The sequence below is a fragment of the Cinclus cinclus genome, chromosome 2, assembly GCF_963662255.1.
Source record: "Cinclus cinclus chromosome 2, bCinCin1.1, whole genome shotgun sequence".
Taxonomy (NCBI): domain Eukaryota; kingdom Metazoa; phylum Chordata; class Aves; order Passeriformes; family Cinclidae; genus Cinclus; species Cinclus cinclus.
In genome coordinates, this window is record NC_085047.1 from 86,847,295 (window position 1) to 86,873,374 (window position 26,080).

Below are 26,080 nucleotides of genomic sequence, written 5' to 3' on the forward strand. Positions count from 1 at the left end.
GATTTTAAGACTGACCTGACTTTTTGGGAGAACTCAGATCACTGACAATTGCTCCTGACTTTACCAAGGGCTGCAGATCCTCAGTGTCTACCGAGGACTTTTATTGAGATGTCTGACTTCAGATTAAAGATATGAATTTGAAAATTTTCCCTGACCTCCCCAAAGTTATGAAAAATTCTGCACTAAAGTTAAAAATAACTATGAGGCTACTCTGCTATTTATTCTTCAGAGAGTAACATGCTAACCATGCCTCAGTCTGAAGCAAACTGCAGATTTTTGTTCTTTTACTGCAGTCCTTCAAGCTATTGCAGTCCATGCATTTGGACACAATACAGTGTTCACGAGTGTTTGCACTGCACAATCCAGACCTTTTGATATGGAGAAGCCTGTACCTAAGGACCTACACAGTCACTTTCTATCTCATCTTCCTAGCTAAAAGGAAAATATTAATGAAGTAAGAAATTATCCATATGCAGAGTTTCCAAGAATGAAAGTAGCATGGTAGGCAGCTGGTTTTGAAGGCTGGTTTAGATAGTTCAGATTGTTAATTCTCTCAGTATGTTTTAGTGAAATAATTATTACTGAAACCTTCATTATTATTCTGTGGTAGTTCATCTATGTATCTCCCAAGGATAGTACTGAGATTATTAACAATTAGGTACTGGAAATTTTGTAATTTAAACATTGTAACAGCTTTATAATTAAAAGGCAAACACAGCAGTAAAATTAATGTTATTGAATTGAATGCAAGCTTGGACAGGACACAGTTCTGAAGACTTTAAAGGGTTTGATGTAAGAGTAGCATTAAATTCCAGAAAAATTTCCATTTTTGTGCTTGCACAGAACATAATATAGACAAAATATTTATAGACTATTGTATGATACAAAATATAATAGCATAAATTATAGAAATATTTAATTATTGTGAAAATATTTATAAAAAGAGACAAAAGGCAAAGGAAGACAGAAAAACAACAAAGTAATAGCTCACAGATCACTGTCATTTCCACACACTTGAAACATTTGAAATTCTGCCTCTGCCTTCTTGCTGTGCCCTCTTCAGCTGTTCTCATTAGCTATGTGACATCATGTCCTCTTACTCTTCTTTCTTTCCCTCTCCCTGCATTCAGGCTCTATTCAACACCATTACACCTTTGTGTAACATTATTCAAACTCAGTTCTTCATCTCTCTTCACTGCTAAAAGCTATGGTTAGCTCTGCATACTAAAGCCAGCAGTCAGAAAAACCTCTAATAGAATACAGAATATTACAGAAAGTCCAATGCACACATTATGCAATGACTGCATGTGCAGTTACTGCAATTATACATGCCATGTTGACATGGGGCATGAATCGATCTAGCATTAACAAGAGGATGATGAACATTATGCTCTAAGAAACAAGACCACTGCACATTCAACACAGCCATGCAGTTACACGTGGCCTGCTCTGCATCTGTATTTTACAAACTGTCAAGAAGGAAAAAGGCACAAACTAGAAAATACTGCTGCCTTTTGCTAAAAAAAACCCCAAACTGTAAAAGCAGATAGTAAACTTGCAGTAAAAGCTAACAATAATCATAAAGCAGCTTGCTGTGCTTATATTAATGATCACCTCTTCTTAGTGAGTCACCCATGCTGTTTGTATACTCATCATCTATACCAGTATATACTTTAGCAGGGCACATTTTCCAAATATGTCACTGTGTCTTATTCATAATTAAGGAGCCTTAATCAAAATAATTATGTGGAGCTTTACATATGCAGCACGGACATTGACTCTTAATAAAGAAGCCACTAAATTTACATCAGTGGAAAGAAAGTATGCACCAAAATACCAAGCAAGCAGGCAAACAGAAGTGGTGTCATTCTCTTTTCCTTCTCTCTTATTTCCTCTTTGGATCTACTCTAACACAAAGCTTCAAGCAGGTAGCGTAATCTGAAAAAATGTGGAGTGAGTTACACAGCCAGGGTTCTATTTAAGAAACACTTAATTAGGATGATATGGTGCCTCTGTAGGGGAGCCCCAAATGCTGACTTTTAGCTCTATTATTATTGTGTATTTCTTTGCAAGTGTGGAGATGGACCCCACAGGGGAAAAGTCACAGCTGTCTTGGGGTAGAATGACAATTCTTTTTTAATTTCTTCAGCAAGAAGCAGCAGTGCATTGGATGAAGGATTGCCTCAGGCATTTCTTTTCCAATGAAGACAATGATTAACAAAAGAAAGAAAGATAGTATGAATGACTAGTATTACTGCAATTCCTTTAAAGTCACAATATAGCTACAGGTTCTGGCAATGCTAATTTGCTGCTGGCAACTTCATCCTGACCTTCTTGGGATGGAGAAAGATCTGTAAGTGCATGCCTGATTCCCAAGTTGTTCTTCACTGAGCAGTTCAAAATGTTGAAAGGAAAAAAATTACACATAAGCCCCTAGAGCACTGTGTTGTGCACTCTATTCCATTCTGCCCCAATTAAATAACTGAGTCCACAGCATCGACCATTTGCTTTAATTTCAGATGTAGGAACAATCATGGCAGCACACCTCTCTAGACTTTTCAGTAATTGATTCTCAGTCTGCAATAAAACACACACTTAACGCAAGAAAAGCCATGCTGCAGGAGAAAGTGCATCTGCTGACTTTGTCTGCTTGATCTTACAATTTGATCTCCCTTAGCAGGAGCAGGGGAATAACATCTCTGAGAAGTCAATACTGTTCACCATTGACTCTGCCATTCATCATTTGCTGAACTCTGTGAAAGGGCACTGAGGGCACTACATCAGGGACAAGGACACGAAGATCCACCCTCAATTTCTGCATGCAACCATAAGCATCGCATTTGACCAAGAGCATCCTGTGTCACCTCTTACTACCTCCTATTCCCACACCAGCAAAACTTCCTGCCTCTACCAAAAGACTCATTTTAGTCTGCTTCATACTGCCTTGCAGTTCAGGCCACATCCCCCATCTCATCAGCATATGTGGCCCAACTTCTCTTACTCTCTGGAATACCAGAAGCAGCTGCTCAGCTCAAAACAGAGCTGCTCTGCACACAGGAAGCAAGAGGAGTCATCCGAGTGAACTTTGCTTGGAAACAAGTGGCCAAGAGTCTTCTCACTTCCCTTAAGAGGAACTCCACCAGGACAGAGATTTCTCTCTCAGGACCTAGTAATGTGACTATTAGCCTCTGCACCCTGCCACACCACAGGACATAAAGCAGGTCTTTCACTGTAGAGTAGCAAACACTTGACAAATGTTTGTCAAGTGCCCAGCAGGGTTCAGTTCCCATTCTAAAGGACAGTGCTCTATGCTTCAGCAATGCTCAATGTCAGGCAGACCTGCCTTCTTCCATCTCTGGATGTTTCAGGAGAAAAACTAAAGGAAGGCTGCTTTGTTCCTATGGTGGAAACAGGCAACAAATATTGGCCTTTCAGCATAGGCTCTACTTTAAACCTCACAGACTTCCAGAAATGCATAATTTGTCCAAATAAAAACATATCCTACTGTCACTAGCTACTGAACCTCCTCACTTCTGTGGGCAATGAAATAAGAACAGAAAACCCCTGGCCAATATAATGAACTACCCACAATGCAAACCATAGGGTAAAAGCATGCCACTGATAGCAGATCATCGAATCTTGGCAGTGCTTCATTATTTCCAAGGCTGAAGTTGCTTTAGATTTCTCTGCCCCTAATTTATGATGAATCTTTGAACCCTTGCCTTCAGTGTCAACAGATTATCACACATTACAGTAGCAATCACTAGAATTATCTTACCTTACTCCACCTTTGACAAATGAAATTCTGCATGTGTATCCAGTTCTTTTTTAATGAAGTCTGAAAGACACAAAAAGGACAAATTATTTCTGACTGAATCAATCCAAATAAACAGGCTAGTATTATAGGATTTTTTTTTTTTTTGGGGGGGGGTGCAGTAAGTAATAAGTACAGGAACAAAACCACTAAAATCCTGTGAAAAAATGTTGAGTGTTAACAATTTATAACATAGCTTCTCTATCACTTGAAAAAAAATTGTTAATTCAGTTTCACACCTTCACTTCTTTATTTACACTGAGAGAACAAAGTCTGCATAACTGGGAGGTAGCAAATAATTCTACGGATCAATTTTTTTATCTTAAGGTCAAAACATTTCAAATAGTATACTTTCCAGCATATTTTTTAACCTGAAATATCTAGCATTTTTCTTCAACAGAGCCTGTTAGAAATCTTTGACTGTGGTACCATAAAACTGTGACAAGTCAACAGGTTCCTGTGTGGAGAAGATGCTTCTCTATTAAAATGCACAGATGGGACAACCACATAAATACATACAGTAAGATTAAGAAAGATAAATCCTTAATTCACAGAAAAATGCAGTCATAAGCAAAGCACTCCTCAAAACATTAAATTCAGGAAAGATTCATACATAAAGCAGTGTTCAAATGTGTGATTCAATAATCAAGATGCAATTTATCAGTTTACAGCAAAACTAACAAAGGAGAACCGGGACTGAAGTAAAAGCAAGAAGTTAAAAAATACTAAGATACAACAGCACACTACAGACTAAGAAGAACTTCTGCTACCAACTGGGACCTTACCAGCTGAAAAAAAAAAAAAAACACAAAAAAAACCCAAAAAAAAAACACTAAGAAAGAAGGCCTTCCAGTCAGATAACACAGCTACAAAAAGAGATACTTCACTAGGGCATACCAGCTATGTGCTCCTGTTGCTAGAAGAAGAAGCAATAAGACTAAGTCAGAAACACTTGCTACAATAAGCTGGACACCATCCAGCTCAGCCTGCAACATGTAGAGAAAGGCTTGTGCAGACAAGGAAGAGCCACCTTCTGCAAAAATACTTAAACTCAGCAAAGTGGAAGCCAAGATGAGCTAAAATTTGCTCTTCACAGATAGATGACAGGGGTTTTCACCCTGGAGGTGAAAAAGTGTTAAGATAACAGGATGTTAGCAAAGTAACAAACCCAAGTTGAATAATAACAAGGAATAAAGACAGTTTAGCCAAGGGTAACCTTGTTTTCCATATAATAGGAGTGTTATGCCAATGTTGTAACCGAACTTAAGGACTCAGAAAACTGCATTCAGCCCTTTGCTTTCACGGACTCAACAGCAAAGCATCGAAAACTTCTCTACAAAATCATACCCCTTCATATTAGTGGCCTGCAAAGCAGCTTATATTCTCTTTTCGTTGTCCAAGGTGAAGGCAGAACAAACTCGAGGTTCACATCTATGTCAATCAGTTCAGATGAGAAGTTACAAAGCATTTCATTAACCCTGGCTTTTTGCCCTCCACGAGGACAGAGACATCTAACATTATATGGAACTCTTTTCGGCGTAAGCGTGATATGCAAGTTATCAGAAAAAAAAAATCATATACTATTTAAAATCCTTTTTACATTGGCAAATTCAGCTGCAAAGTTCCAATTTAACATCCTTTATAACTTCAACTGTATTTATTTAGTATGGTTATTTTTTTTTTTCCACTCTAAAAGCAGGGCAAGCTCCTAGATACCATGAAGGCTACTCCCAAAGCAAGTCATTGCCAGTCACAGTCACAAGATCAAGGGCTGATACTGTGGACCTACTACAATAAAATCCTGTAATATACTGTACTACCACTCACCTTCAGGACATCTAATATAAATACTTAAACCTGGCAGTTATTAATTTAATTTAAAGGAAGAAATTAAAATGGCAGAGATAATAAAGGAATCTAAAAATTCTATTTACAACACTGTGACAAAAAAAACCAGATTAGTTCTGTGGAGACAGGGAAATCCTTTTCAACTTACTGGCTTAGCTCAGGTACCTGTAAAATAGAGACAACATGACACAGTAACTACATAGAGCTTCTTTCTGCCAAGTTATATTTGTAACTTGTTCACTATTTTCAGCAAGTCACATTCATCTTGCAAAGCAACACTAAGATTAGTGATGTGTTTTAAAATTAGCCCATCAGTGAGATTTTAAAAAAAATATTTCAACTTCAGCAGAGAAAGCAAGACCTACCTACCAATCTCTCTGCAAGGTCTGACCTCCTGTAGATGCCCTCTGGCTCTGCACCCTCTTCTGAAAGCAATTTTGGGTTTTCAACTACATTTCTACAGGACGTCTTTAAGTTCCCCTCTTTGACACAACCACAGTTTTTAATTGCACTCCAGCTCTGGTACCTAATTAAGAACTGTCAAAGTGCAGCTTTAGCTATAACAACTAAACTGAAGACCAGCAGCATGTGCCCAGGTATTACATTCCCAGAGATGCCAATGGCATTTGCAGGTGAATGATTCTGACTGGGCACCAATTCAAGTCGCCCTTTTTCACCCCACATTGTAAAGTTTTTAAATTATATTGCCCTGTAATAGCAGTAAAGCCATAGTAGAGTGTGGTACTGTACATACTGTACTGTATCAAAGGACCTTTAAGGTCAAAGGACCTCTTTACATGTTCTGCTTTCTGTCTCTGGCTTTTTGCATTAAGACAGCTTCATTACAGAAAAAAAAAAAACCCAACAACATTCTACTAAAGACTGCAGCATGGTTTTGCTTAATTAAAACCATTCAGAAATTGTTTTGCAATAATCGACTGATGATGGCAGTTTAAACCTTAGAGCTTGCTGCCAGATTTTAAAAGCCATTCAGATCCTTCACTGTAAGGAAATTATATACAGTGAGGCTTTTTTTATTCTCCCCAATCAGTTATACTTGCATCCAGGAAGTATAAGGAAAACATCAGTTCTCAATTAAATCTGCCACACCATTATTCCAAAGTACTGCAGAAAGTGAAGTGCATGACACTATTTTCTGTAGAAAAACATCTACATTATAAAAACCAAACATAAAAATAACAGGGAGTATATAGGCTCCCACTGGAAATGCCTCACTTTCTCCTCCATGTTCCCTTCTTCTTTCTTTCTGACTCACTGAATAGCAGCTAAATCATTCCAGGAAGGAAGACACAACTAACACTTTTCCTCTGCAATTAAATGTGGTGTCAACACCTCTGAAGGGTACCTGCAACCCATGATACCAGGTGTGATTTTGTCTATTAGTTAATCAGGGAAAAAAGCTACTTTGACTGGTGGTTAGCCTTGATATATTTTGTCCAGTTTCAGTCCAACAGATGTGCCATCCCCTCCAGAACTGTGCCAATCTAAACTACTGTCTCCCATTGCCTGTCCTCACTTTTCCCCTCCTTCTATCTGTCAGCAAAATGGCACATGTTGGTATAACCTAAACGTCTTAAAAAAAAATAATTCCAAGTACAGTACATCAAAAGCAAACAAAAGACTCCACCACCCCACCCCACTTCTCCCCAGAATATTTGGACAGAAAAAAAGAGCAAAATAGAACACTTTGCAAAAGGTACAATGCAAAACCAAAGCTCTCTAACAAGCTCCAGATGGGGAAGGACTGTATGCTGATAACACTGGCAAATTTGAGGAGCAAGAGCCCCTGCAGTGGAAAAGAAGCTGAGGATGAACCACATGACAGCAGAGCTGCAAACAAATGATCATTCAAAGCAAGTTGTTAGACCTGGTGTAGCTCAGAAAATATTTCCTGTAAACATATTTTAAAGGCTCAAGTTTCCAGTAATCAGCCTACAAACACAGGCAGCATATTCTTTTTCTAGCAGACAGAAGATAGAAAATACAGTGTCCTGCTGTGCTCTGTCTGATCTCTTTTGCTTTGGGGCAAATAAAACACTGCATTGCCTAAACTCTCTTGCAACCATATATGATTTCCTGGACTCTTTCTTCATTTCCTATTTTGAAATACCAGTTTACAGGAAACATAAGAACATAAAGAAAATAAACTTGCTTTATTTTGAGCAAATCTTTATTGTGATCAATATGGCACCTCTTTTTGCAGTACTTACACAAGACATTATCACCATTACACCAAAATATATCCTCTAGAAAAAGAGTAAACTTGCCTTGTCTTCATCCCACTTCCCCAGAATTATTTCAGATTCACTTGCATTGTGTATGCAACCTGTACTGTGCACATTATGTATACAACATTAAAATTTTATCTATTCTCAGCTCCTGGTTGTGAAGAAACAAGACACGTCTGCAACTCTATCACTTGGTTGCAGCAGTGCTTTAGCATTCTTAATGCTAGGCTGCATTCCTGAAGGAGTCACAACTTCTTGTAGGGCAGAAACACAGGTACAATTTACCTTGCTCTGGACCTGATTTTTATCCAAAGAAAATCAGAGAACTCAGCAATACCTCCCCAGGTTGAACACACAGAGTCACAACCCAGAGCATGACCCAACATTAGCCATGTCAAATACACACCTCCACAAAGTCAGTCTAGATGAAGAGTGCAGTTCTGCAAAATGGGGAGCCAGGAAGAGAGGATTACAAGACAGCCTCAGGGTCAAAGCAGTCTGCACAAGTAGATCCTTGTGCAAAGTATTTTACATACTAAAGAGAAGACATGGTTTCGTTTCATAAGCATTAGTGACCCAACCATCTGCTGTGTGTTTATCCAAAAAAGATGAAGTGACACCCAGGACCATGGTGCACCAACTGTGAACAGTTCTGTAGTAGTGTTGACAGTAAATGAACGGTGTCGGATATCTAAAATTCTTACTCTCTTCTTTCATTTATTCTGTCATTGTCGTAGTAAGACACATTTTACTTAGCTACCAAATGCCCACAATGCCTCTCCCCTTTTTTTTATAGTGGAAGGCAATGTTTTCAAACAATGTTTTTCAAAGCTAGATAATACATCACTGCAAAACTAAGCATCCAAGGAACAATGGTTGGAAATTATCTTCATGCAGTGTAACCAACAAATAATTTTCTGAGGATGTTCAGTCTTACACAAAGTCCCAAGATGCTGAGACATTAAGGTGGGTTTTTCTTACTGCACTGACCTTGTAATGTTCATTTTATGAGTCCCCAAATGCAGCTCAAGAGCTCATGTAAATGGGAACATTGGGTACTCCAGCCATGAAACATACAGCACAATATGGAGAAATCTAGCTGCATTATTAACTTTTCATATAGCAGTCATGTTGAAGGCTGTTTTCTCAGAAATGTGAATCACAAAGGAACAGGGGAAAAAATGCAAGTTCTAGGGAAGTCGGGAAAGATGTCAAACTTTCAAAAAGAAATGCTGCACACTGTAACATTCTTCCTTGATCAGCTACTACAGCCCTCCCAAATGCCTGTTTGACACATAACTCCCCAGCAATCTTTTAGATGTCTGCAAATGTTGCTAGTGACAATAAAGCACTGTGCTAGGAAGAAAAAGTTCTTTCCATTTATCATGGATGCCTTGCTCATGACTGAAAGGGAGATCAAATCTTTGCACAAAGTGAGTCAAATTACTAGAGTTCTTGTTCCTACTTTTCACAAAGATAACACCAGCTAACCAGATCTTCACTGGTAAGTGTACTGTTCTCCATTTGTCTTTCTGCTAAATTTTACATATAATTGCTATTTAAAGACATCACTGGTTTTTAATGAGACAATTCTTACCTGTGCCAAATTTTTTTCTCACCCACAATAAAATGTTACCAGTGGCCCCTTGTGATATTTTGATTTTCTATGAAATTAAAGACTATGGTGATGTTTAGATATCTGAAATATAAATCCCACTAACAAGCACAGAAAAGAACATGCAGTTCTTCTTGAGGTATTAGGTATATTTGCACCTCCAAAAAAAAAAAAAAAAAAAAAAAGCAAAGCATTTACAATGAAGTCAGAATCAAGACAACATGGGTGCCGAAGCCAAACCCTTCCCCTTCCTCAGATACACAGACCCTGACAGCCTTCCCTCACTTCTATACATAAAAGGAGCTGTTTCACACACACTCTCACTTGTGCAAATGGAAGTTTATCTTTCCATGTGCCCGGCCAGGCCTGCCTCTTGCTGCTCTCTGTACCCTGAAGGTGCTCATCTCTATCCACTATGCCCATGCACTCTGCCTCTCCTACCACATGCCAGCAAAATCTGCCTTTCTTACCACGTACCAGCAGAAGAGTAGTCACTTTTCCATGCAACTTTCCTGGGTAAAATCAGTTTTCTGTAGAAGTATCAGTGCTATAATACCATGTTCTCATCAGAATCTACAAAGCTATGGGACAATTATGAGAAATCTTTGTTATGTAGGCAAAACCACAACGGCTACATTCTTCCTATTACTCATTACCTCCTGTTTACCAAAACACAATTGAAAGTCATCAATTTCTGTCAGGAACAGAGAATAATTTAAGTAACTTTTCCCAGACACCCACATTTGAGAGAGTTTATGACAGAAAGAGCTCACTGTAGCCAGTGAGCATGTATTTTTATGTCATGCATTTAGAACCATGATGCTAATATTTAGTGATAGTAATACTTGTGACACAACCCTTTTCATACAAATCCACCATGCTATCACATACAGAGCTCAAAAGAGTTCTTCCAAGTTTTCACAAAACAACAGAGGACACTGTCAGTGTGGCATTATTTATTTCATGTCCTTGTATGTGCATTATAAAAATTAACATTTTACCATTTTGCTCCATGTATCCTCAGGAGAAGCCCTTCCAAATGCTTGACAGAAATAACACTGAAGCCTGGAAAAAAATAAATCTTACACTGTGAAGTCGGAACACACTTGTGTCTATTTCTGAAATGAGACAGAAGAAATCTTTTACAGCAGTTTGTATTTCAGGAATCTGGGATTTATAGTACATTCACCTATCACACACAGGAAACCCAATGAAGTTACTGGCATTTAGTAAAATCCAGAATATTGCAGTCTGTGTTTATTTTTATATTTTTTAACAGCAAAAATTTTGCTGCCCTAATAACCTGCATGCTCTATTATTCACCTCTGCCTGTAGCTGCTTTGTTATTTGACACTATCAAGTATTTATCTAAAAAGTAGATTTGAATTAAGGATCATGAACCCACACCCTTTAAACTGTGTTTCACCTGAACATAGAAGGTCAATTCACAGATATGTGAGACATCAATCCTACCAATTAGGTGCTGTTTATTTGAGTCAGAGGTACTCTGCTGCTTTAAAGGCAAAGCATCAATTTGAAACGAAAACTGAGCTAAGCCCAGATTTCTGCATCCCTATAAAGGACAATTCTGCACAGAAATAACATGCCATCATAATCCAGGCCATAACCTCATGTAACCAGAGCAAAATGAACTACCCTCATCCTTACACTGGTTCTGACTCTGGAGCAGGACAGGGGGACTATAGTCATGAAGTCAAGTGAAAACCCCGACCCTGAAGGCAAATGAAAGGACTATCATTGTTATACCCAGAGTACAGGCTGTACCATTCACTCTTTATTTAAACTAGCACAAGCTTCAAAATACACAAAGGTTTAAACAGACAAAAACTGAGACCGTGACTTTTTTGCCTGATGCAAAAGCTCATGCAGCACAAAGAGGTGGGAGCCCCTCTAACAGTTCAGGCCTTCCAGGGCAAACAGGACATGTTCACTGCCTCCCTCTGTGTCCCCCTGCTTGACCTGCCCCAGGATTAAGTGAAGAGCTTTTCAAGACACACTATAAACAAAAATTTAACCACTCTTTCCCCTTCCTCTTTAAAATCAGGCAACAAACCTAATCCCTACAAGAAGACTTCTTCAGAAAACAGGAAAAGGGGCTGAAGAGATGACCTCTAGATGCTTATACTTATGCAAGACCCCAAAAATAACTCATGTGAAAATTGTCATCTCTAAAAATTACAGAAATAAAAAGAGGAGTTTTGCAACAAACAAGATGGTCCAGTACTGCAAATGGTGCTATTCATACTGCTCACATGCAAGGATTTTATTCCAATATAACTCCAGTTTACATGGGCTTATCTCAAACGTGCAAAAAAAGGAAGCAAAAACTTGTAAAAAAAAAACAAAACCAACTCATAAATATTTTTCCCTCCCTCCATTTCAAATTTCTATTTGAAAACAGAAATGCTGTGCTGCTCTCTGACAAGGATGTACTACACAAACACCAAGATGCTGCTTTTTCATATACTGCAGAGTCCTTTCTCAGGAAGTCTAATGTCAAACAGCATATCACCACAGAAAATATTGCAACCATTTTTTTCTGGGGCAAAAGTATAAATCTTTATTCAGTGCATGAGCCATCTTTTACATTATACTCTGTGTAAAACTCAACTTCTGATATAGCAGTGGTCCAGTTTGGGTTGATCATTAGCTAAAACTGTAGTACAATAAAAAAATATCACTCATATAAAAGATGACTCACATAATTGAATTGCAATGACACGACTGGATTTCCCCTAAGTTCTTCATCAGGCAGGGCTAGTTATAAATCATTGCTAACACAGCTTTTGTGTAATATAAGAGAGTAAGTGCTTCCTCCCACTAAAGAATTTTGTAGAAATGTTTTATTTTCTCCAGGGTCCTCAGTTCTCCACCTACTACCCATAGCATCAGCTCTGTTTCCTGCAGCCATTTCCTGCTGTCATGGCAGGGAGAAGTAGAGCAACGTGCCCAAGGATGATGCCACTGAAACTTCTGCTCAAGGACTGGGAGGGCAGAACCCGTAAGGGATCAGAGTTAATCCAGCAGCTCCCACCCTGATTGTCAGGAAGGCTGACAAAGGGCGCAGAATAACACAGAGCATGGCCACAAAATAAGCCACCAAAAAAAACAACCAAACAAAAAAAGCAGAAGGTTTTACAAAGGAAGAAACAAATAAAGGACAGCCTGAACATCGCACCTCTTGTTTGGAACACAAGCAGCACAGGAGTAAAAGGGAAGTGCTGAATTACATGAGCTTTGTGGCATTTAAGGCTTTCCTAGCTGGAAAACCTAACAAGGGGAGAGAATCCACATCTGAGCAGCTGAAGTGAGAATCAAAAAGGGGGCTTAATTTCAGCAGGAAGTTCACAAAAGCTTTAGAGAAGGCAAAAATAACAAAGCATGGCTCTGTAGTAATGCAGAGATGAGAAAAACAGCCATGATGTTCCTATTAGCAACAGGAGGGGAGAACAGAGAGCTGGGATCTTCTGTTTGGGTTTACAGAAAAGAAAGGCCAAGGAGATCATGAACTCTCACAATTCAAGTCTTGCCAAAAGTACCAGTGAAATAATCCAAATAGCTTCTGCTTCTTCACATGCCACTTGGTACCTTTGCAGCCTAACACAAAGCCATCTTAAGGTAACAAAACCCAGCTTTCATGGTGCCTAGATGGCAGATTTTGACAAGCCCTGTTATACTTACTACAAAATCCCTCCAAAGAAGGATCAAATGCAGCTTGATTATTGACATGGTATCACAACAATCACTACTAGAATTGCAGTAGTTCTTCACAGAAGCTCTCCAACTCCCATAGAGCAAACTGCCTAGCTATCTTGCAGGTCTGGACTTTTTTGCTCTTTTTCCCTTAGTGGCATCCCAGCAGCAGAGGGACATGAGGACGACATAAATCAGAGGGAGTTTTCCCTGGTGGTCAGCCGTTACACAAAGGGTCTATGGACAAATAGATGGAGAGGATGTCTTCAGTTTTGTGTTGATTTAGGGGCTACCACCGTGGTTTTTAGGTATTTCAGGGCCTGTCCTCTTGTTTTCTAGATGTTAAGTATGTTCTTGAAATGTCTTTTGAAAACATTAACATTAATTACTTGGTCCACAATGTGTTAAAATGAAACTATGTAAACTAAACTGAAGATAATTGAGTTTTATTATAATAAATCATTTGTTCTGACATCATACAGAATTCATACCTAAATGCATTTTTACAGGCCATCATTAAGGCACAGTTCTGATACAATCCCAAATAACAGTAATTAAGATACAAATCAGTGGGAAAATTAAGGCTGTAAAGAATGTTTTATTTCTGCTTGTTTGGATTTGAGAGAAGGAGACTGCCAGGTGCCCGAACTTTGTTAGTGAACAGTCCCAAAACCAACCTTAACACTGCTTAAACTAGTTTGCATTTATAATGCTGTAACATGACAAACATTTAATATCAGAAACATAAATCATTAAAATTAGACAACAAAATTTTTCCTCTGGGAGTTGGGCATACATGATGGAAACTGCTTCAAAAGCTCCTCTCACACTGTAGTTTTCCAAGATGGATATCACCAGAAGTATAAAGATACTACAATTGCACTAACAGACCTTACTGTCCATTTTATAAGAAAACTAATCTATTTTAAAGGCTAGAGTAACACCAAATCTGGTTAATTCATAGCAATGAAAACATTGTACATCAGCAAATGCTATAAACTAGCAAACAGAAGAATAATCTAAATTATGCTGTCATTTTTAAATGTTATTACTACGGCACTATATTTCTTCCAGAGAAGATGACAGTCTTCCCTTTTATATATATTCTACACGGAAATGAGTGGTAATTTCAAGTACCTGAAAGGCACCTAGTAAATAATCGGGTTTTGAAAATACTCTCATTCCCTCATTCTGAAAACAAACACAAGTGATCCAGCTTCCTTATTACTGAAAGCAGCTGCCAACCTCACTGTATGATGCAGTTTAAAAGGATGCTGCTTTGCCAGTCCAAAATAAATGGGGGGAAAATAAACAGGAGAAAAGAAAAAGATAAATTCAGATAAATTCACTACTGCAGTTCAAAACCAGAATCCCTAGCTTATAAAATCTCTTGTGAGGAATACAGCAAATGCTCAAGGCTCAGAGGATTCTACATGAGCATAATAAGCAATACCAGTCTAACGTACATTAAAATTATAGCACTAAAGTGAGTAAAATAGCAGTAAAACCACTACAAACAAATACTATACCTGCTCTGCATATGTCAACACTAACTAGAATATGTCTCTGTTTTTGCATATTACTAATTGTCAGAACATGGCATATGTGCTGTTAGTAGCATGATGAAAATGAAGATGAAAATCACCCCAATATCTGGAAGTACCATTTATACTATTTGAAGAAACTGTTTACATCAAGGCACTGCAAGGATCACATGCACAGTCCCAGCCTGAATGCTGAAGGCACAACAACCCAGTGACTCTAAAGGCAAACAATTATTTTGAAACTTCTAATGCAACTGCTTTTTTTTATTCTATTGACACAGAAATTCAGTGAGCAAGAAGTAGAGAACTGCAGCACTCTCCAAAGAACAGACAGCTGTTTAAAAACTACTTGTTTTCCTTGCTCTACCATCTAGCAGCACTGTTTCTTCAAAAGAGGTCTTCTGTCCTTAACATGGCTGCCATGCCTTACATAACATCAGTGAATGAGAAAGAAGTTATTTTGTTTCCTAGGACGCACACTGCCCATTAGCCATATGATTCTCCATATGGCACAGAAAACAGTCCCGGTAAAGCTTTGCAGTAACGCAGCTCCAAAGATCAGCATCCTCTGAGAATAACAGCAACAGTAATTCAGACTTCACAAGCTCCAAATTCCCTTTGGTACATATTTAAATAAAAAGGCACTCTTACCTTAAGAAAGCAATACTAATAATGACAGCAGTGCTCAGTAGAGCCTCCTCTGTTTCATCTGTGCTCGTAAAAAAAAATCTTGTTGCAACTGCCCGCTGCAGCAGGTAATCAGTAACATAACCTGCTTCTTCTGTTGCCAGAGCTGCTCCATCTGAACGCTAGCTAACGTGAACACTGTCAGTGTGAGTCATACCAGTGACTCAGAGCAGATGCAGAGCTGCGGGAGGAGTTTAAGTTTCCCTGTCACACAGGCACTCACTGCCTGCCTGTGCCTCTGGGTATGCCTGCACACTGCCCCAGCTTGTTCTTGCAGCAGAAGTTGGATTTTATCCTCTGCATAATATTGGACAGTAGAGTGGTTTTGGTTTGTTTGTTCGTTTTGGGGTTTGGGCTTTTCCCTCCAGAACAGCAATTCTGTTCCTTCACCACAAATAGATTTACTGGGAATGCAAAAGCTTGCTCTGCAGACCAAGTTAATACCATGGCATTTCAGGTGACGCGCTACTGAGAGACACATGTGGCTCGCATATATCATCAAGAATAGGGACAGAGCTAAAAAAAAAAAAAAAAACAAAAAAAAGGGAAGACTATAAAATGAAAGAACTGAGTCGGGGCAACATCCATTTATTCATGACAACTTCATAGCAAAGTGCCTGATTTCATTAAGTACTCTGGGCACGGTAAATTTGGCCTCAAATGCAGTGAGATGAAAGAACTGTAGGAAGGACAGTAGGAAGGAATGCACATGAACAGAAATTCTGTGTGCCTAACACAAGTTTAGCAGGGAAAAGAGCCTATAGGAAAAGAGAATAGCTGCATTATAAACAGGAACAGTGTATTTGGGTTTAGGGTTGAGTTCTGCAGCCTCTCCCACTGCTACCCATCTCACCAGGCACTGATAACCTACTCAAAGAAGCATCTTTACACGCATTTACTTCCCAGGCCTGGCAGACTCCCCACCACAAAGAAGTGAGAACAGGCATCATGAAGCCAAAGTTAGGCACTTAATGTTGGACACTGTGGATATGCACTGCTGTACTGATCCCACTTATTTCTGAAAGGCACATTATACTAAGCAGTTGCAGTATTTAACAGATTCAGCCTTCAAGAGAGGCAGATGAAGCCATCCAGTACAGAGTCATCAGGTTAAGTATATGGAAACAAATTACAGTGGGACAAATCAAGCAACTATTGTCAAAAGGAGATGCTGGCTTAAGGAACAATGTCACTAAAATGCACAGACCTGCTTAACAGCCACTCATATAAACATCACAGATAGTTTAGGGGAAAAACACTTGGTTTATGTCAAAGCATTTACATGAGGAACATTTTTCCTCATACTCAGCAAATGTCCAGTTGGCTCCCACCCAGCTAAACAGATTTGTGTTGAGATTTCTCATGGAAAGGCTACCATCAGCGCATGACTTTCATAGGTCTGTGCGTTTTGACATTTTAAAGAATTCCTTCTTTTTCAAAGCCCAGTAAAATGAAATTCATCCCTGCCCATTTAATCCAAGTATGTGTGCAGCACTCTTCAGGACTGTATCTGGCTGTTAAAACTGCTGAACAAACTTTGTACTACTGATGGCAAATGTTTATTCCATGTATTTCAAAGCAGCCAAGAACACTGCCTTGGCAGGGATCAAGAGATGAGAAGGAATCAAGTTGAGCAAAACAATCCTTGAAGCATGGTCATGGATACAGCACAAACAAGGGGGATATAGAATAGCTGGTATCTATGAAGATACACTGAATTAAATTCTTTCCCTTAAAACCATTAGTATTCTATCACTTGGAAAATCTTCTGTTGAATCCTATCCTTTCCCCCAATTTACTAATGACAGTGAATATTTGCTCCTGTCAAGCTTCCAAGGCTTTACTTTCATATTTTAAATGCTTGAATAGGCAAGAGAATGCCAAGAACCACAGCATGTCAGGGGGAAAAAAAACCAAAACACAAAAAACACAAAAGCAGCAACAAAAAAACCCCAACCAAGACCCCTGAGATTTTAATCAGGAAAACTAACATGGTCCAAATGGCATCTATGACACAGGCAGAGAAGAAGACAAAACTGAATGATACTTCACATGTCTGGGGGTTTGGAAGATGGTTGTTTTCTCTTGGGAGTTGTGGTTGTTGTCTTCTTTAAGATATATTGCATGCAATTGTGTATCTACATTCAATTTTGTGCTGCTGTCCAGCTAAGAGCAAAGATTTGGATCAAAGCTGACTCAAAGGAAAGAGCTGTTAAAGGCCTCAAAGAGATAATGCACACCAAGAGCGAACACCCACTGTGTAAAATGCATACACTTGCCTCAGCTGCAAATGACCTCATCTACAAATCAGATGTGATTTAGCTGCTGTAGGCAGCAGTTTCCTGTTGTTTAATTGATCAGTCTTTTTTGCTGGAACTTCAGCAATAGAAGGAGGTTGGGTCAGGGGTTGAAATGAGGGAAAACATGAAGATTCTTACCCCAACAAAAGTGAACATACACAGATGTGGATGAAATCTTGACCAGAAATTTGGTACAGCCTACTGAACTAAACATTGCTGCAAGAGATTCTACATTAAGTGGCAGCTTAGACTATTACACACTCTACAGATGTTTCTTCCTTCTTTACCTTAAGTAACAAGCAAGCAAAGGCTTTTCTTTAAGTACCTATTCAACAGGGTACCAGGCTCAAGAATCTTGCTCTCCTCATCACCTCCCTGTCTCTAGGAATTAGTTTGCTTGGATTTTTTTTTTAAAGTCATCATTAGGCCAGTGATGATGGAAATGGTTTCCCACAGCCTATTCCAGATTGTCAGATTTCTTATTAACCTGCTTTCTCATGAAAGCTCAGATTGTCCTTACTAAGAACACAAACCTCTAATCCTGTTTCTGAGCCTTATTCTTCTTAGGTTATACTGTCTGGGGGTGGGGATGGAATGGATAAAATTTAGAAAAGCATTAATTTTCTTCAAGGACAGACCTGGCTCCTGATGCAGTAGGGCAACAGAAGCAGATTGAGGACCACCATACTGAGGCAATATCCACAGTGCCTCCTTCCACCCTCCCAACTTTCCAGTCATTTTTCCAACAGCTACACTCTCTGCTGCATCCTAATGTTTTGTAATCTTGGGGTTTTTTTGAGCCCTGAGTAAAGCTAAGAGTTCAGAGATACTAATTTTTGAGAAGCACTGACACACATTTTCAAGAGGAAAAGCAGAGCTAATTTCCTGACCATGGAGGAGTATGAGGCTCACACTTCCTTTAGCATTGACATGAGCAGTACAATACTTTCCAAAGTACCAGTGAGCAGCCGCACATGGAAGTGAGCATTATGCACACACACAGGAGAAGACACCCACTGCAAAAGGAGCATGTATTTTGAAAATACATACAGGCAAAATGTTGAGAAGATAAGTATTTTTTTCATTATCTTACAACTAACTGACTTGACACAAATCCACAGCAAAGCAAAATGCAGAAACTAGATCTCAGCATCTTGCTCACTAGACTATCAGACTTCCCTTTCAGTGCATCTCACTAGTGGGGTCCTTTCTTCCATCTAATTACCTTTCATGGGTATTTTGATATGCCATGACAAAAGCACTGCTTGCTTCTCAGTAAAATTAACACTCCTGCTGGGAAAAAGTGTCAGAACCAGAATCTTCACCCTGCACAGGCCACGAACAGAGGAAGCCACACATGAAAGCAAATCTTTAGTGATTGGATAAGGGGGGAGGGAAGAGGATGATGCACTTAACACAATTATCTCAACGTTTCTGAAGATAAATAACAAGACACACTGTAGCAGTTGAACTTTTTACCTTCACTACATCATCCACCACTCGGTATCATCTTGCAGTCCTGCCTAAAAAGCAGTTAGTAAAGCAACCCACAAAGAGGCTGTGGGAAACTATTTCCTCCACACAAGTACATCTCTTCACTGAGACCACCTCCTCAAGCTACTGCTACAGCTATGACCCACGTAAAATGTAATTTTTATTACTCCCTAACAATCCAAAGCTATATAGACTTCAATGGGAAGAGACAACAAAGTGACAAGCTGTCAGTAACACATTGCATGCAGATCTCAGAGGAAAGTACTTCTGCAAATCCAGTGAAAATGCAAAAGACAACCAAAATGCCCATTTCCTCTCACTTGTTCTCAACAGATGAAACAACAAAGTGCAGAGACTAAGATCAGAGAATTCAGTCAAAACAAGACAAGGACAACATATCCCATAGCAACAAAGATGTACTGACCAGATGAGAGACTGGTTTACAGACACTCCTGGGGCTCCTGCATATACGGACAATGATACACTGCAAAGGCATGCTTGGGTAAGAAGGACTCTCCAGATTGCACTTGATGTCAGCACAGTGTCAGCTGATCTTTTGGCAGCCAGCCTGCTCACATCTATCCACTTCTGCTCTCTTTTTCTCTCTAATGCTAACATCTGCCCATGTTTTGCATCAGCAGAAAAGGTCAGCAAGACCCTGATGACACATTAAACCTGATAAGCAATGCACCATTTGCAATTACTGTGTGCCTGCTCTCATTCCCCTTGTACTCAGAACTCAGCTTTTTCCTTTAAAAATCCCAATATAGGGCAAGTGCAGAAGAATCTCTAATTTCAAATCTTATATATGTGCCATAGAGTTCAGTTTGGATATGAAAGAAAGAAAGACTGTCAGAACACATCAAATCTCCCAGGGTTTCCAAGAACACTAAAATTTGTTCTATCAATATAGATACAAATTTTTTATTCCAAACAATCTTTATTTTTCTACACAATGCACAACTACCCCTCTGTTACAAACCAGCATGCTCGTTTTTTGCACACATACAATCATTTCAATTCAATATCCACCTGTGAAATCCTAAGAAAAGAGACACATAAACAAACCCAGGCATAAACTCATTTTGAGGCAAGCCTGCCTGACTTAAACATCACAGTTCCTCACACTGTCTAACAAAAATCTATACTCTGATGGATATTCTCTAAATCCACTCATTTTGCTCATTCAGTATACTCAAACATTTTAAAACTGAAGTTTTTCCTGTTGCATCCACAAAGCAGGACTTGCAGATCTCATGCTGGTGACCTATGACTGGGATGTTCTTCTAATGCCCCTCAGAAAGAACAATTGTCAGTGCTGGAGAAAGTGGATGCAAAGACTTATTGTTTTCCCAGTACCATCTGCTGCACTGGGAAAAACAAATCAAAACCCTGTAAGACTGAATGCGAAGCTGGACATTTTTGATGACTATTCCTGCAGCATTTGCTATGAAATTTACTCCTCATTTCCACAAAGAGCAGCTGTAATGTGAGATTTCTGTGGTTACACAGCAGATTTCTAAAGCTTTGTCTTGTCTGTACTCATCTGTAGTTCTTTGCAAGTTAACAAGTCCCTATTTTCAGCAGGGAAATCATCTTTCAATAGGCTTCTAATTAGTAAGTCCATGAAAAGTAACTGCCTATCTAGACATGTTTACAACCTCATTCTCTCATTACTATTTTTGGCATTCTTTGCCTCCATTGGGGGGGGCAGGGGGGAAGTCCTGCTTTTAGTACAGTGTAATACAGCAGTTCACAAAATACTAAGAGGATCCCCAAATGTAAGTTAACCAGTAAAAAAAAGTTAAAGACCACAGAGTTAAACCAGTTTCTTCTCTCTCAAAATTCTTTATTTCTTCTTTCAAAGAAAGAAATTATTAGAAACATTAGAAAACAATCCCATTATAAAGAGTTATCAGCAAACTAACAATTTTTAAGTCATTATGTATTTGTGGTACACTGGAAATTATTCTCCAGATCAATGCCACCAAATAATCAATGGGACCACTCAATGACTAAGGCACTGTACATGTTGAGTTGTGCATCCAGTGGGGAGCCCAAGGTGGAAAAGTTTATTAAAAGTGATAATAATGGAAGTGTTTTTTTCATGATTAATCTAAATTTTGACATTCAGAAGTTAATTGATTTGAGATCATTTGGGATTTTTCCTAAAATTAGGTCACAGAAAAAGCTCATTAAAAGTAGCACTGTGGTGTTCCTAATAGGATTTCAATAAATCTTTATGTCAAAGGCTACATGTCTTATTCTAAGAATTGTAAACCAGGATACCTACAGAGATGGTGAAAGTAGGCAAGTAATAATGAATTTAAAAAAAAATAGATTCAGAATCTCCTTATTAAGTAAACAATTTTTTTCCCTTGCAGGTACATAAAAATACAAACCCCAAAGAGTTATGACATCTTTTTCCATGTATCTGTTGGAAGAGCAGGTGATATATCTGTGCTGTGATGGGTTTCTGTTTTTCTTTTCAATGAGTTTCACTTGTTTATGTATAATCCATAAGCATGCATTAATATATTGCTATATGTTTAAATTATTTTCACTTTCTAGTAAAGTAAAAGGTCTCCAGCAGGGTGACTAAGGTGATTACAGATGTTTGCATCATACAGTGTTTTGGAAAAAGACTTTGAGTCCTTGAATTTTATGTTAACATACAACCTCTTGTTTATAGTTAAACTGCACCAATCTAAACTGGTAAGATTACTGGCATCATCTTTTCATATAATAAAGACATTAAAACAAGTATTTTCTATAAACCTGATCTTTCTCATTTTGACCATCTTCTAATTCTGTGATGTACTTCAGCTCTTTGGAATTGATAGCTGCTCCTGCACATGCCTGATGATGGTCACAGCCCACAGGTCCTGCCACTCTGCACCCCTGGGAGCTGCAGCTGTCCTTTCCAGCCTGGTTGAGCCACAGAACCAAGAGATTAGTTTGGTGAAAAGGATAAGTCTGTCAGCATGAATTTCACATCTGAGACAAGTGAGGATAGAGAAAAAGCGTGCGCCTGGAGATGAGGTCATGTTGTCCCCATTACCTGTTCTCTAGAATACCACACAGCTTTTAACCCAAACCAGAGGAAGGTTGGTTTTCCTTCCCCCAGCTCATTTTAGGTTTTTCTGAGGTGAAAGCTATAGGACTGGATAGCTGTGTCTTGTTTTGTTTTTTTTCAAATGGAAGAATGAAGCAGATTGAGTCTGAGGCTCAGAGATACAAATTTCTAGGGCCCACCTCACTGAGCTGGTAATGATTTTATTCATTATTTGCCTGACATTATGCAAAGAGTCTTGGGAACTGAATCTTAAGGTCCAATTAGTGCATTTAATATTAGACAAGCTTTCTTTAGGGTATTATTAAGTAATTCTGGGATAATACTTGGTTTTGGAAGGAAGATATCTATTTATCTCCCATCCAAATCTTGTGAGGTTGACTTTAGTCAATGTGGAATGCTTCAAGGAACTACTTCATAAATGACAGTCACATTCCCAGAAAGGTGCACTCCGAACTACATTCACTTTTTCAAGTTGAGGATATCGATAACTCATTAAATCATTTTAGAGACAAAGAAGACTAAGAGAAAAAACCTGGCTATAAACACAAAACCACCAGTACAAGTCAGCAAGAGCCACAAAGACAGGTAGCATGAAAATACTTCATCAATTGCTATATTCCAAAATAGCACTAATTCTCTGCTAATTTCTCTTGGGAAAAACAATTCTAGTAACTCTCCATCCAAGGCCTTCTGAAACAGACTAGAGTACATTAACGTTTGCTTATTATATGAATAGTGTACAGAGACAGCAAGCTGAGCTGTCCAAAGAGGAAGAACATAGACCATGGAAACTACATGATCCACACCCATAAGTGTGGAAGGACTCTTAAAATACACAGGCAGTAATTCAGTGTTACAGCTGTAGCTAAGATAAAAAAAGGAAACAGAAACATTAAAATGAAAGAGAAGTAAAAACTATCCTCACATTAAACCAGTTTCAAAAGTATGGGTGTCTTTTTTCACAGTGGGTCTAAAACAGGGGAAGATTCAAGCAGCACCTATTTTGGGCAGAGTTTCTAAATAACCTGCCTTTTTTAGGTATTCATATAACAGGCTGAAACCACACAAATAGTGGCTAAACACTATTTTGAAAAGACTTGACGCTTTGTCAGCTTCATATAAATAGGCTGAAAATTTATTTTTACAGACTATAATAGGTAGTCAACACAGGTATTTTTCTTCTATAAAAATTCTTCTATTTCTTCTACCTGCTCTTTCCCCCAAAGCTATTCCTCCTAAAAGACAAATGATTGCAGGTTTAAAAAATATAATTAAGACATGCTTGAGCCTTTTTACACATAGTAGCAAACTCTGCATGAAACTGGTAGCAGCCAGCACCTATATAAGAAAGTGAAAAGGAAAAAAATTTTTTACTTGCACATAAAATAATTCCACATAGGAAAGCAACATATTTTTGGTATCTTACTTCTGATCTTTTAGTTCATTTGCTTTTAAAAGAAGTCTTTTCAGGTCTATTATTCCAATGCACAAATTCCTGTAATTTAGGTACTAAAAATAAGAAATAGTTAGAGTTAAGTTTTTCGGTACTAAAAATAAGAAATAGTTAGAGTTAAGTTTTTCATTGACAAATGTTCCATTAAGAAAATAAAAAAAGAAAAAAAAAAGGAAAATAAAAACTGGGAACTTAAAATACTCTATTAAAGAAACAAATCTATTTATTCCTCCTACAGATGCAGCCTGCTAAAGAGGAATAAAGGAATATTTAAGTACAGAAGCTAAAAAGCCATGCCTTAAAATTCTGCAACACCTTTCATCACTTCAATAGATTGAAAATTACTACAATTCATGCTAACCCTTATATGCAATGTGGAAGATGAATAGACTACATTAAGAAGGATGTCCAGGAGAGTCAGAAAATGCACTGTATTCTCTCCTTTCTCAGCAAGACAGAGTGCGAGTCAGAGCACCTAAGCTAAGCAGGAGCTATGTTGCTAACTTAGATTCTGGCAGGAATCACCTCTATATAGGTGATACATATAGGCCTACATAATATAGGCAATTGCTTCCCTCCAAAACCACAGAGGGGATGAAGTCTACTGGTGCTAATGTGCCCCAATCAGGCCTACCAACAAATTAAAAATTCCCCAGAAGATCTACAGAAATGCTGCAGTGGCTTAAGTCAAATAGTTATTCAGTAGAAGCAGAGCTCAAAATAGAACATAGATGGAAAGAATCTCTGATGAGATTTTTTGCAATATAAGAAACCAAGGAAATGTCAGAGCAGAGGAATCAAAACTCTCAGCAAGGCAAAAATCAATGTTACCAACAGGATACAAGTCCCAGTTAACACACCCACCTGAGAGTAGTTCTTAGTAAATGGTCTTGAAAGGAGAGAAGTCAATAGCACTGTGGCTCACTAATGGGGCAAACTGGTTTAGAGAGCAGGAAATGGAGAAGCGATGGCAAAAGGGCACAACAAGTCATCTTAGGGCAGAAAAACAGCACAGTTAACTCTGATGGAGTAAGATGCAAGAGGTGGATTCAGGACAGGAGGAAGTCAGGCAGAGACAGGCACACATTTCCCCAGGCAAGAGTGAGCTGAGTGATTGACAGGCTGCTCAGAACAAAGAGATGCTTGGGGAAGCAGTGACAGTAAAGGGAGAGAGAGGAGACAAAAAGGACCTGGGAAGAGATCATCAGGAAAGCTTCACAGAAGTATTATTTGGCAACAAAAACAATGTGTGCTAATTCTCTGGGGAAGAAGACCCCAAACTTTTTCAGGTCTGTCTCTCATTTTGAAATTAGGCAGAAAACTTTTAAGGCTGTACATAAAACTTTGCTGTAGTTAACTACAATCCTTGACAGCAGCAAGGCCTCTTCCACCAAAACAGCTGTCTGAAGAGCCATGAAGAACTCTGTAGGTTTCAGTCTGGAAAATGGTCCAATTGCATTTTCTGATGAATGTATCACTCCCTAAAAGTTTGAGTCTTACTGTCAGGAAACCAAGTGAGACACTAAAACATTAAAGCTTTATTTAGTCAGAGGCTTCAAAAGTCACTCCCTTCCTTGTTCAAGGGGACTAACCATTTACCATGAGGCAACGACTTCTTACATTGAAGCAAACACTACTTCACACGAAATATTTAAGGTCTGCTTGGCCCCTTTAATGCAATAAAGGCAATAATACTGAATAAAGGGAAAGCAACACCATGCAAATTTGCAGTGCTTCAATCAGAAACTCCTGGCTGGGCATTAAGCAATCCTCAAAGGTTTGGCTCCTGAAGCTGTATTATGGAGTTATGCAAGTCCTCCAGGATTTATGAGTGTGCTGGAGCACAGTTACACAAAACATGTGACAGGCTGAGCTTGGATGCTGTTTTGGACCACCCATCTCTGAAAGTCCTGGCCTTTTGGCTTGTGAGAGAAATAGTCCTTTATTGTCAGCACAGCTTTCTCTAAGTGTCACTTTGCAGACTGGCACTAGTGGCCATTTTTCAGAATTGTGTGGTACTAACAAAAAAGTCAACAAGAAGAAAAATATCAGTAACAAAAGAAAAGTATCAGTAACTCTGCTGTGCAGAGCCTCCACAGGATATTCTACTGTGTGGGCTTCAGGCCTGGAAAGGTACCGTGGCAGGGGTGGCCTCCAATACTGCAGAAGCCACAGAGAAAAAGGAAAAATGGTACTGCAAGTTTAAACTTCCTATGATACTCTATTATCAACACCCTGAAGTCTACAACAAACCCACCTGCAGCAGTTACCTTTTACTGTCCTCTT

General features: G+C 38.7%; 1 protein-coding gene across 1 annotated transcript in view; it reads right to left on the bottom strand.

The window, feature by feature from the left end:
* Nucleotides 1-26,080, bottom strand: part of INPP4A (inositol polyphosphate-4-phosphatase type I A) — a 110,501-nt gene that overhangs the window by 66,376 nt on the left and 18,045 nt on the right. Inside the window, exon 2 of the mRNA XM_062487870.1 lies at nucleotides 3,779-3,838. The gene's annotated coding sequence lies outside the window, so the exon portion shown is untranslated. The remainder of the gene's footprint in view (nucleotides 1-3,778; nucleotides 3,839-26,080) is intronic.